A 13,137-nucleotide genomic window follows, 5' to 3' on the forward strand; every position below is an offset into this window, starting at 1 on the left:
AGGCTTCTTTCCGTCATGATTTCTTTTATGTGTTGCAAGAGAATTGGGAGAACTGAAGGCTTTCTCACATTGCTTATATTCATAGGGTTTCTCCCCAGTATGCATTCTTTCATGATTACTAAGAAAAGTGGAATGTCTGAAAACTTTCCCACATTGCTTACATTCATAGGATTTGTCCCTAGTATGCATTCTTTCATGATTTCTAAGATATGTAGAATATCTGAAAGTTTTCCCACATTGCTTACATTCATAGGGTTTCTCCACAGTATGAATTTTTTCATGATTTCTAAGAGATATGGAATATCTGAAAGCTTTCCCACATTGCTTACACTCATAAGTTTTCTCCACAATATGCGTTCTTTCATGATTGCTAAGAGATTTCGAAAAACTAAAAGTCTTGCCACATTGCTTACATTCATAGGGTTTTTCCTTATTATGAGTTCTTTCATGACTTTGGAGGGAACCTGTATAAAAAAAAGCTTTCCCACATTGCTTACATTCATAGGGTTTTTCCCCAGTATGAGTTCTTTCATGACGACGGAGGGAAGTTCGATGAAAGAAATCTTTACCACAATGTTTACATTCATAGGGTTTTTCGCCAGTATGAGTTTTTTCATGAATTCTAAGGGAATACTGATAAAGGAAAGTTTTACCGCATTCCTTACATTCATAAGGCTTCTTTCCGTCATGATTTCTTTTATGTTTTCCAAGAGAGCCAAGAGAACTGAAGGCTTTCCCACATTGCTTACATTCATAGAATTTTTCCTTATTATGAGCTCTTACATGACTTCTGAAGGAAGTTGGATGAAAGAAAGCTTTACCACAATGGTTACATTCATAGGGTTTTTCCCCAGTATGCATTCTTTCATGAATTCTAAGCAAAGAAGGATAAAGGAAAGTTTTACCACAATCCTTACATTCATGAGGCTTCTTTCCGTCATGATTTCTTTTATGTGTTGCAAGAGAATTGGGAGAACTGAAGGCTTTCTCACATTGCTTATATTCATAGGGTTTCTCCCCAGTATGCATTCTTTCATGATTACTAAGAAAAGTGGAATGTCTGAAAACTTTCCCACATTGCTTACATTCATTGACATTGATGCTTTTCTGCTGTGTGTGTTCTTTCATTTTCTCCAGAGTACTTGGAAGAACTGAAAGCTTTGCCACACTGCTTACTTTGATATGGTTTCTCTCCACTATGAGTATTTTTGTGAAGTTTAAAGAAAATGAGATGACTAAAACTTTTCCCACATTGCTTACACTGATACGGTTTCCCAGTGATATGCATTCTTTCATGATTTCTAAGGGAAGTTGAATAGTGGAAAGCTTTCCCACTGGGACTGCTTTCATGTCTTTGAATATGTTGGTGATGCTTGAAAGCTTTCTCAGGTTCCTTACATTTATAAGGGTTTTCTTCATATTCCTGACACAGGTATAGTTTGGGTCCAATGTGAGAGCTCAGGTGGTTATTCAAGGATAAATAATGCATGAAGATTTGCCTACACAACCTGGATTTAGGTTGTTTTATTTCAGTAGGAGTTTCCTTCTTTTCATTATGATTTGGAATCTGGCTGAAGTTTTCTCTGCATTGACTACCATCCTTCTTTGTACAGAGTCTCTCTACCATATGACTGCTGTAAAAATCAGAAGCATATTATTAATACTCTGTTAACCATTTAATATTGATTAATAGCATGACAATGACATTTTTAACATTTTCAAAGAAAGGGTGGAGTTTCTGAACATTCCAGTTTTTGAAAGTGGGTATCTTAAAACTTCTGATATAGGCTGGATCCGTGGTTGGCAAACTGCGGCCACTTGAGGGTGGCTCTTCCACAAAATCCCACGTGGGGGCGTGCACATACAGTGCGATTGAAACTTCTTGGCTACACTCAAGGGGCCAAAGAGCCGCATGTGGCTCGCGAGCCACAGTTTGCCGACCACTGGGCTGGATCAGAGCTATTATGAAAACACTTATATTCATTAATGGTACTTCTGTATATTGTTTCCAAGTGGAATTATTTTTTAAACACTAAACATCTAGGTCATATTTCAGAAAAAAACATTTTGATGAGATTACTCTAAAAATCAATACGTTTAAAACTGAGCTGATACAATTGGATTATCTGCTTTTAAGATTCTTTTGTGGACTGGGCCCATATGGCTCAGTGGTTCAGGATGGACCCAGACACCAGGGGCTTACTGATTCAATTCTCTGAAAGGGAACATGGCCAGACTTATATTAAACCCAGACTTATATTAAACCCAGTACAGGGCATGCAGGAAGAGGTCTATTGATTTTTCTATCTCTCCCTCTCACCTCCACATACTAATATCAATAAAAACATATTTTTGTACCACTAGCGAGGCTCAGTGATTGAGCATGGACCTCTGAACCAGGTGGTCATAGTTCAAATTCTGGTCAGGGCATCTTCCCAGGTTCTGGACATGATTCCAAATGTGGGGCATGCAGGAGGAAGTCATCAATAATTCTCTCTCATCATTGATATTTCTTTCTCTTTCTCCTTCCTACCTCTTTGAAATAAATTTTAAAAATATTAAATATATAAATAAGTAAATAAAAAATATAAAAACCTATTTTAAAAAAACACAAAGATGCTCTTAATGCTTTGTCATGGCAATGCGACTCACCTAAGATTCATCCCATGATTTTCATACTGATCTTCACTGTCATGGTCCTCACATTGTTCTTCTAAAATACATGCTAGAAACAGCATTATAAACTATTAAAGAATTTTAAAAATGGTTAGATTTTAGGTATATATTAAAGAATTTAAAAAATGGTTAGATTTTAGGTATACAATGAGCTGTGATCATTCCTGGTTTAATTACCAATGTATTCCCTTTCCATATTTCAGTTCTTGAAACGGCACTAATGAGCAAGCAACACTAGTTTTCTGATTGCCATAGTTGCTCTGTGGTTGACCGTCAACCTATGAACCAGTAGGTCACAGGTGAATTTCCAGTAGGACTGATTTTTCGGCTAGATCCCCAGTGTGAGGCGTGCAGGAGGTACCCAATCAGTGATTCTGTTTCATCATTGATTTTGCTCTCATTCTCTCCCTCCCCTTCCTCCCTAAAATTAATAAAAATATATTTTTAAAAAATTTTTGATACCTACCAACTGATGCCAGGTTCCAGAAGGTTTCCAGCATCACATCTGTGTAGAGTTTCTTCTGGGTTGGATCCAGGAAAGCCCACTCCTCTGTGGTGAACTCCACATTAACATCCACAAAGGCCACTGAGTCCTAAAACATCCCACGTATGCATATAGGAATATGAGTAAGATAGACAGAACTGGGAACTTATACATTAATTCATAAGAAGTTCACATAGGACACATGGTCCCCAACATTTAGTATATGACTTGATTGTAGTAAGACTATTATTAATTTGCCAATCTCACTTCCTCAAGAACACATGGAACTTATTGGTATGATTTTACTGTGATCGCTTCAAGTCTTCATTGCTCTCAAATGTCAGGGTAAAGACCACCTTGAACAACTTCTATGTTAACACATTAAAATACTTCTATTTTAAGCCCATCGATTCTTTGTGAGAAAACTCATCTCTATTATAACCACCGTTTGATGCAGTCATCCATGAAACATACTGTCATATCTGCATAAAGTTTTAGTCACTGTGAATATAATAAAGGCCTGGTAGCTTGCTCTTCTATTCTCATCACCAAACAGGAGAGGCCAGGAGGTGTGTGAAAATTCAAATGAGAACAAAATTTGCCATATTGACCGGAAGTACTCCAGATTATTAGAAGTAGTCAGATACACCTGAATGAATGAAAATATTCTTGTGGAGGAGTATGAATGATGATTTGTTTTCATAGTATTTGTTAGTAACTCAGTTTGACCTTCTTTTGCCTCTCTCATTTCATGGAGATAGGATGTTAGAGTTAGAGCTCGGGCATGAGCAAGATAGGGCAACTTACCCCACCACAAAAGTCCTCTACTCATGAGCCTGACAGTTACTTCATACTGATTTTTAGGACACATAGACACGTATATTGAAATCATAAGATCACATTCAAAAGAAGTCTTTCTGGCAGAATTGTGACACTCTAACTGGGGCCTGGACCTTGAGGAACAATTTAAGACTTGGCATGTACAAGGGCCTTAATTGAAATCTGCAATATTTTCATGTTGAAATTAATTTCACCTGAAACTTATACAAAAGAAAATTAAATGTAAAATCAAATTAGATTGTAAAATATAAATGGAAGCATATATGGGTTTATGGAGAGAAAAAATTGATATAATTAAAATGTCCATACTACCCAAAGCAATCTATAGCTTCAATGCAATTCCTATCAATATACCCAAGATAGATCTCACATAACTAGACTATTCAAAAGTTTTATATGGACCACAAAACACCTATAATAGCAACAGCAATCTTGAGAAAGAAGAACAAATGTGGATGAATCACACTACCTAATATCCAACTGTACTACAAGGCTATAGTAATCAAAACAGCATGGTCCTGGCCTAAAAAGAGCAAATAAATCAGTGGAACGGAACAGAGAACCCAGATATAAACCCATGCCATTATGGTCACGGAATACTTGACAAAGGAGGCAAGAATACACATTAAACTAAAGATAGTATCCTCTATAATAAAAGGCTAATATGGAAATTGTCCCCGGGAGTTTGACCAAACAGAGTTCCACAGCTTGCTATGACTTGAGCTGATCACCAGGGGTCGGCACAAAAGAAGGCGGGTGTAGGCTACGTGGCAGTAGCAGCAGGCGGCAGTGGAGGCAATGCTGGCCCAATGGCCCCGATGAGAGTGGGACTGCTACAGGATGGTGCAGTAGGTGACCAGGCAGTGCTAGGCCAAGGTGGATGCGAGTGGGAGCCCTGAAAACCCCGCAGGTTACCCCTGATGGGGACAGGCAGTAAAGATGGGGGGTAGTGCTGGCGACCAGATTCTGCCAGGCCAATGCAGGTGGGAGCAGGACCCCTGATGGCCCCGCTGGTTGTACCACAGTTGGCAACAATATATAACGGTGCCTGGGGGCCGGACCGGCCATTCCGCGTGACTGCCCCTCCGGCGGAGCTGAGGGGACTTGGCGCTGCATCTTGTGGCTGTAGGTTCTACCATCTTTGAGGCTGTGACAGTCAATTAGCATATTCTGTCCTTATTGGCTGTGGTGCTGCCATCTTGTGATGGTCAATTAGCTTATTCTCTCTTTATTAGTTAGGATAACCCTTGGTTCCGTGATGCTGGAACATTAGACCTGTTCTCTAGGAATAAGTAGATAGAAATTTAAAGAGAAATCAGGCCCAGGGAAAACAAGTGCCTTTCTCATCTTTAATTAGGTGGGCTCCTGTTCGAGCTGCACTATGCCCACTTCATATTAAGGATCAAAAGCCTACAGAACACCAGGAGGATTTATCACCATCCCCTCCTCCTGCAGTAGAGCCTGTAAAGCCCGAAATACCGAAGGCCCCTGATCCTCCGCCTCCAGTGTGGGAAGGCTCATCAAATCCTCAGTTATGGCATCATGTGTCAGGCAAGCTATGTTAGGAGAGCTTTTTTATTTTGTTTTTATAAATATATTTTTATTGATTTCAGAGAAGAAGGGAGAGGAAGAGAGAGATAGAAACATCAATGATGAGAGGGAATCATTGATCGGCTGCCTCCTGTACGTTGGACGGAGCCTGCAACCCAGGCATGTGCCCTTGACCGGAACCGAACCTGGGACCTTTCAGTCCACAGGCCGACGCTCTATCCGCTGAGCCAAACCAGCTAGGGCAGGAGAGCTTTTGGCTTGCCCATTATGCAAGATGCAATGTAATTGGATACATGAACCACTCTCCTATAATGCCTTTAATGAAATAAGGAAAAGTATGAGAGAAAATGGGCCATTTACAAAAGGACTCCTTCATGCCTTGTCTGAAAATTACCATAAGATGCCTTGGGACTGGCAGATTTTGGGCAAAAGAACACTGGACTCCAGTCAATATATAATTCTGAGAGCAGAATATGATGAGATCTGTGAACAAAAGGCTGTTTGTGGGTGTTTACTGGCAACCCCACCTGGGAGTCCTCTGGGCCGCATTCCCGCTGTAAGCCCCGGGCACTGTAACACATCGGAAAGTTCCATGAAAAGGACTCTGGTTCATTAAGTCTTGTCTGTGGGTTATGTGCGCCTGTAAAAATTGTCCATAGAGTGTCTCTGTTGATTGTTGTTTCTTGTCTTTGTTGTTTGGTTTTGTTTGTTTAAGGATAGGGCATATTTTACTTTGCTAGAGGCCCCAGCTACCTGTGGTAGGCTGAACATGTGGCAGGGATTGCAGGAACTTCCCAGCAGCTGACAAGAATTCTTATCTTGGGGACCCTTCCTGCTCTCCCTCTCAAGTCATCAGCCATTATCTAGTGAAAGTTCTTGTCTGTATCTAATGTAACTTGGTTACTGATGTTCTTTGCTTGCTTTCTTGTCTTTGCGGGACTTGATTTTGCTGTTTTATGAACACTGGGAATCCTCTGTCTCTACTGTTTGGCCTTTGTGCCACTCAGAACCCATTTGCTGTGATGGCTGAGTGTGAGATAAGATTGTAACGCTAATGTGCCAGTCCACACTTTTATGAGTACCCATTTATTTACTGTAGGATTTTTTCTGTTTCTGTTTTTAACATCACTTCTATTTTTTTTTTTGTTAATACCTTTTTGTTTATTTCAGAGAAGAAAGGAGAGGAAGAGAGTTAGAAACATCAATGACAAGAGGGAATCATTCATTGGCTGCCTCCTGCACATTGCACCGAGCCCGCAACCCAGGCCTGTGCCCTTGACCGGAATCAAACCTGGGACTCTTCGGTCCATAGGCTGACACTCCATCCACTGAGCCAAACTGGCTAGGACAATATCTCTTCTTATAGATAAGATTTCATGTTGTAAGACTACTCAGAAAGAAAAAATATGGGAAATAATTATTTAAACCCCTCAAGTCTTTTTCCTCGGAGGAATAGACCTGCCCAAGTGCCTTCAGCAGGGTACAGAAATAGCAGTAGGGGGCCACTCCCATTTTTGTAAAAAGAAAAACAAAACATTAAAGCCACTAACGGCCAGTGAGTTGTCCCTATTACAAAATTTGCCAAGAAAATGCCTTGGGTAATAATAATTGGCTTTAAAATCTCACTACATCGTTAAGGCAAAATAAATAAAATGAAGGGTATATGATAAAGCTTTATCAGGGGTAATTATATATTTTCCAAAGTCTTTGGTAACTTGAAACTTTGGAGTTTGCTAGATTAAATAGTAAAAATTATTAAATATCTAGGTATTTTGAAATAACAGGATACTGAAATATTAATCTCAATTTGCCTCATATGGAGAATCTAGAGGATAAATTTGAATCTGTTAATGAATAAGTCTTGTATTTTATTTGAAGCAGCTCTTAAAATGTGAATGTATTGCTCATCTGCAGAATGTTAATTATTTATATGCTACAGTAAAAACACCAAAAAACATTCAAACACATGGAGGCTAAAGAGCATAATATTAAACAATGAATGGGTTACCAACAAGATCAAGAAAGAAATCAAAAACTTCTTGAAATAAATGAAAATGAACACACAACAACCCCAAATCTCTGGGACACAGCAAAAGAATTCCTAAAAGAGAAGTTGATAGAACTACAGGCATACCTCAGATAACAAGAAAAATCAACAATAAACTATTGAACCCTACTGGTTATAGAACTAGAAAGACTTAAATAAGAAAAGTCCAGAGTAGTAGAAGGAAGGAAATAATAAAGATTGCAGCAGAAACAAACTACATAGAGACCAAACAGACAAACCAACAAAAACAATACCAAAAAAATCTAATAAAACCAAGAGATTGTTTTTTGAAAGGGTAAACAAAATTGATAAACTGTTAGCCAGACTTATCAAGAAACAAAGAGAGAGGACCTAAATAACTAAAACCAGAAACGAAAGTGGAGAAGTAACCAACTAAACCACAGAAATACAAAGGATTGTAAGAAAATACTATGAACAACTATATGCCAACAAGCTGGAAAATGTGGATGAAATGGACTAATTCCTAAAAAAAAATACAGTCTCCTAAAACTGAGTCAGAAGGAATCAGAAAACCTGAATAGGCCAATAACAACTGATAAAATAGAAGCAGTAATTTAAAAATTCCCAGCTAACAAAAGCCCAGGTCCAGACAGCTTCACAGGGGAGTTCCTTATTTATTCAAAGAAGAACACCTTTACTCTTCAAACTATTTCAGAAAATCCAAGAGGAAGAAACACTTCCAAACCCTTTTTATGAGGCCAGTATTATCCTAATTCCAAAACCAGATAAAGACACTACAAAGAAAGAAAATAACAGGCCAATATCCCTGATGAACATAGATGATAAATCCTCAACAAAATATCAGCAAATTGCATCCAGCAATATCTTAAAAAGATCATACACCATGACCAAGTGGGATTTATTCCAGACTGGTACAATATTTGCAAATCAATAAACGTGATACATCACATAAACAAATTGAAGAACAAAACTCACATGATCATATCAATAGATGCAGAAAAAGCATTGGCAAAATCCAACACCCAGTTTTGATAAAAACTCTCAGCAGAGTGGGAATATAGAGAGCATATCTCAGTATGATAAAGGCCATATAGGACAAACATACAGGCAACATCATATTCAATGGGCAAAAATAAATTGTTTTACAATTAAAGCATGGTTCCAATTGACCTGGAACAAGACAGGGATGTCCGCTTCCGCTACTCTTATTCAATATTAGTGGCCCAGTGCACAAAATTCATGCACATTAAAAGGGAATTAATTAGAGGAAAAACTTTAATGTTGCTATTTGCCCTTTCTCTATAATAGAAGTGTCAGAGAGGAAAGAAAATTAGTAAAATGTATATGAAAATCTTCCTCCTGTCAGAGTCTGGGGCGCAGCCAGGACCCAGAGCCAAGTCCCCACCCACCCATGTGCACTTCGAAATCACGTGAGACCCAGACCCGGCTGGCCCCACCCACATTGGGCGAGATCCAGACCTGGCCGGCCACACCCCTGTCAAGCACTGCTGGGCCTCAGGTCTCCCGTCCCAGCGCCGGGCAGGGGGCAGAGCCTCAAGTCCCCCATCAAGCCCCACCGGGTTGGGGGGCACAGTCTCAGGTCCACTGTCCAGCCCTGCCAGGTGGGGGGTACAACCTCAGGTCCCCCATCACAAGCCAGGCAGGGGGTACAGCCTCAGGAACCCTGGCACATGACAGGCAGGGGGCGCGTCCTCATGTTCCCCGGCCCGGGGCGAAGTGCACGGCCTGAGGTACCCTGTCAAGCCCCGCCGGGTGGGGGGCGCAGCCTGAGGTCTCCAGGCCTGGAGCCGGGGTGGGGGACATGGTCTGAGGTCCCCTGCCCTGGCGCCAGGGCAGGGGGCATGGCCTGAGGTCCCCTGTCAAGCTCCACCAGGCGGGGGGTGCAGTTTCAGGTCCCCTGCCCTGGCCCAATGCCATGCGGCCTCAGGTCCCTGCTTATTGCTCGTTAAGGCTCGTTACAGGAACTCGGCCTCCACTATGGGTGCAGCCATCTTGTGTTATGTGATCTCCGCCTCTGCTGTGGGCATAGCCATCTTGTGTTACGGAATCCCTGCCTCTGCTGTGGGGCAGCCATCTTGTTATGGCATGATGGTCAATTTGCATATTCCCTCTTTATTAAATAAGATAGTAGTGGAAGTCCTAGTCACAGTGTTCAGACAAAAAATAAAAAGCATCCATATTGGAAACGGGGAAGTAAAACTCTCATTATTCACAGAAGACATAATATTATACACAGAAAACCCTAAAGACTCCACCAAAACACTACTAGATTTAATCAATGAATTTAGCAATGTAGCAGGATACAAAACTAATACCCCAAAATTGATGGTTTGTTTATACACCAACAATGAATTCTCAGAAAGAGAAACTAAACAAACAATCCCATTTACCTTGGGAACAAAAGAAATTAAGATACTTAGGAATAAACTTAACCAAGCAGGAAAAAGACCTATACTCGGAAAACTACAGGACGTGGAATAAAAAGGTAGAAGAAGATATAACCAACTGGAGGAATATACTCTGTTCATGGATTGGTAGAATCAACATCATTAAAATGTCCATACTATCCAAGGCAATCTACAGAGTCAATGAAATCCCATTAAAATACCAATGTCATATTTCACAGAGCTAGAACAAATACTCCAAAGATGTATATGGAATCAAAAAAGACCCCAAATAGCTGCAGCAATTTTGAGAAAGAAAAACAAAGTCGGAGGAATCACAACACGAAATTTGAAGTTATACTACAAAGTCACCAAAATGAAAACAGCCTGGTACTGGCACAAGAACGGGCATATAGATCAATGGAACAGAACAGAGAACCCAGAAATAAAAACAAGCCATTATGTTCCATTAATATTTGACAAAGGAGGCAAGAACATACAATGGAGTCAAGAGAGTCTCTTCAATAAATGTTGTTGGGAAAATTGGACAGATACATGCAAAAGAAATGAAACTAGACCACCAACTTACACCATACGCAAGAATAAACTCAAAATGGATAAAAGACTTAAATTAAATGTAAGTCGTGAAACCATAAAAATCCTAGAAGAAACCATAGGCAGCAAAATCTGAGACATCTCTTGTAGCAGTATGTTTATAGACACATCTCCTAAAACAAAGGAAACAAAGGAAAAAAATAACAAATGGGACTTCCTCAAAATATAAATCATCTGCACAGCAAAAGAAACCATCAATAAGACGAAAAGGGAGACCACTGTATGGGAGAACATATTTAGCAATAATACATCTAATAAAGGGTTAGTATCCAAAATATATAAGGAACTCACACAACTTAACAGAAGGAAGACAAACAATCCTATAAAGAGGTGATATGCAAATTGACCATCACTCTAACACAGAAGAGGGCTCCCCCATGTGGTCAAAGATGGCCACCACAAGATGGCCAGTAGGGGAGGGCAGTTGTGAACGATCAGGCCAGCAAGGGAGGGCAGTTGGGAGGGACCAGGCCTGCAGGGGAGGACATTTAGGGGAGACCAGGCTGGCAAGGGAGGGCAGTTGGGAGCAATCAGGCCTGCAGGGGAGGGCAGTTAAGGGGTGACCGGGCCAGCAGGGGAGGGCAGTTAGGGGAGACCAGGCTGGCAGGGGAGGGCAGTTAGGGGCAATCAGGCCAGCAGGGAAAGGCAGTTAGGGGTGACCAAGCCAGCAGGGGAGGGCAGTTGGGGGCAACCAGGCCTGCAGGGGAGGACAGTTAGGGGCAATCAGGCCAGCAGGGGAGGGGAGTTACGGGCAACCGGGCCGGCAGGGGAGGGCAGTTAAGGGCAACCAGATTGGCAGAGGAGGGCAGTTAGGGGCAACTAGGCCTGCAGAGGAGGGTAGTTGCAGGGGAACGAGGCCAGCAAGAGAGGGCAGTTGGAAGGAACAAGGCCTACAGGGGAGGGCAGTTGGGGGGGACCAGGCCTGCAGGGGAGGGCAGTTGGGAGGGACTAGGCCTGCAGGGGAGGGCAGTTAGGGGCGACCAGGCCAGCAGGGGAGGGCAGTTAGGGGCAATCGGGCCAGCAGGGGAGGGCAGTTAGGGGCAATCGGACTGGCAGGGGAGGGCAGTTAGGGGTGACCAGGCTGGCAGGGGAGCACAGTTAGGGGCAATCGGGCCGGCAGGGGAGCAGTTAGGCATCGATCAGGCTGGCAGGGAAGTGGTTAGTGGGTGATTCAGCTGGCTGGCAGAAGCAGCTAGTGGCAATCAGGCAGGTAAGCAGGCGAGTTTCGGACCAGCAGTCCTGGATTATGAGAGCAATAGTACATCCATCCTAGGAGCAGCAGCCATGCATGCAGCCCACCCCCGTCCGAGGAGCAGCAGCCACGGGAGCAGCCAACACCCGTCCGAGCAGCAGCAGCCACCCAAGCAGCCCACCCCGGACCTAGAAGCAGCAGCCACATGAGCAGACCATCCAAGTCCGAGGAGAGGCAGCACTGTGCAGCCCGCACCAGCCCAAGGAGCACCAGCTACACATAGCCTGCTCCGACGAGCAGGAGCCAGGTGAGCGGCCCGCCCCCATCCAAGGAATAGCAGCTGCACATGCAGCTCACTTCTGTCTGTGGAGCAGCAGCTGCGCAAGCAGCCCGTCCCCCGTCCAAGGAGCAGCAGCCACATGAGTAGCCAGTCCCCATCCGAGGAGCACCAGCTGCGCGAGTAGCCCGCCACGGTACGAGGAGCAGCAGACCTGCCATCAACCTGCCCATGTCCAAGGAGCAGCAACCTCATGAGCAGCCTGCCCCATCCAAGAAGCAGCAGCCGTGTACCACCATACCCCAACCAAGGAGCAGCAGCCACGCGAGCAGCCCGCCCCCTTCTGAGAAGCAGCAGCTGCATGCAGCCCACCCCATCGAAGGAGCAGCAGCCTCGTGAGCAGTCCATCCCCATCCAAGGAGCAGCAGCTGTGCAAGCAGCCTCCCCCCACCAGACATAGGAGCCACCACTGCTGCGAACAGCACCCACCAGAGGAGCCACTGCCTACTAAGAAGCAGCTGCTGCCACAACTGCCCAAGGAGCAACCGCAGCCCGAGGAGCCAGTACCACCCAAGGAGCAGCCTCTGAATGACTCGACATCTAGATTCGTCGGTGAGATCAAAAATGGGTAGACAAAAAAAAATCCAGAGGAAAGAAAAGGAGGTTTGTCAGAAAAGCAGCTGATTGAAACAGAGGCATGCAATATGTCAGAAAAAGAATTCAGAATAAGGGTCATACAGTTCATAAACCGGATGGATGAAAAAAATCAACAACTTACGTAAGAATCCTATCTAATAATAGACAAACATGGTAATTAACCGTACCTCGACACGCTTCCCATTGGCTAATCAGGGCGATATGCAAATTAACTGCCAACCAAGATGGCGGCTGGCAGCCAGACAGCTGAAGCGAACAGGAGGCTTGCTTGCTCCAGTGATGGAGGAAGCCAAGGTTCCCCGCCTGCCGCTGCCGGCCTCTGAGCTGCACTCTAAGAAACAATGTTGCAATTATAGAAGCTAAACAAACCCCAGAAACCTGCTTTCAGCCAGCCGGGCCTCAGAGCTGGAG

At 43.2% G+C, this 13,137-nt stretch overlaps 1 pseudogene; it reads right to left on the bottom strand.

Annotated features, from left to right (window-relative positions):
* LOC102262303 overlaps window positions 1-13,137 on the bottom strand; it is a 25,003-nt pseudogene that overhangs the window by 1,749 nt on the left and 10,117 nt on the right.

This window comes from Myotis brandtii, unplaced genomic scaffold (assembly GCF_000412655.1).
Source record: "Myotis brandtii unplaced genomic scaffold, ASM41265v1 scaffold1012, whole genome shotgun sequence".
NCBI classification, from domain to species: domain Eukaryota; kingdom Metazoa; phylum Chordata; class Mammalia; order Chiroptera; family Vespertilionidae; genus Myotis; species Myotis brandtii.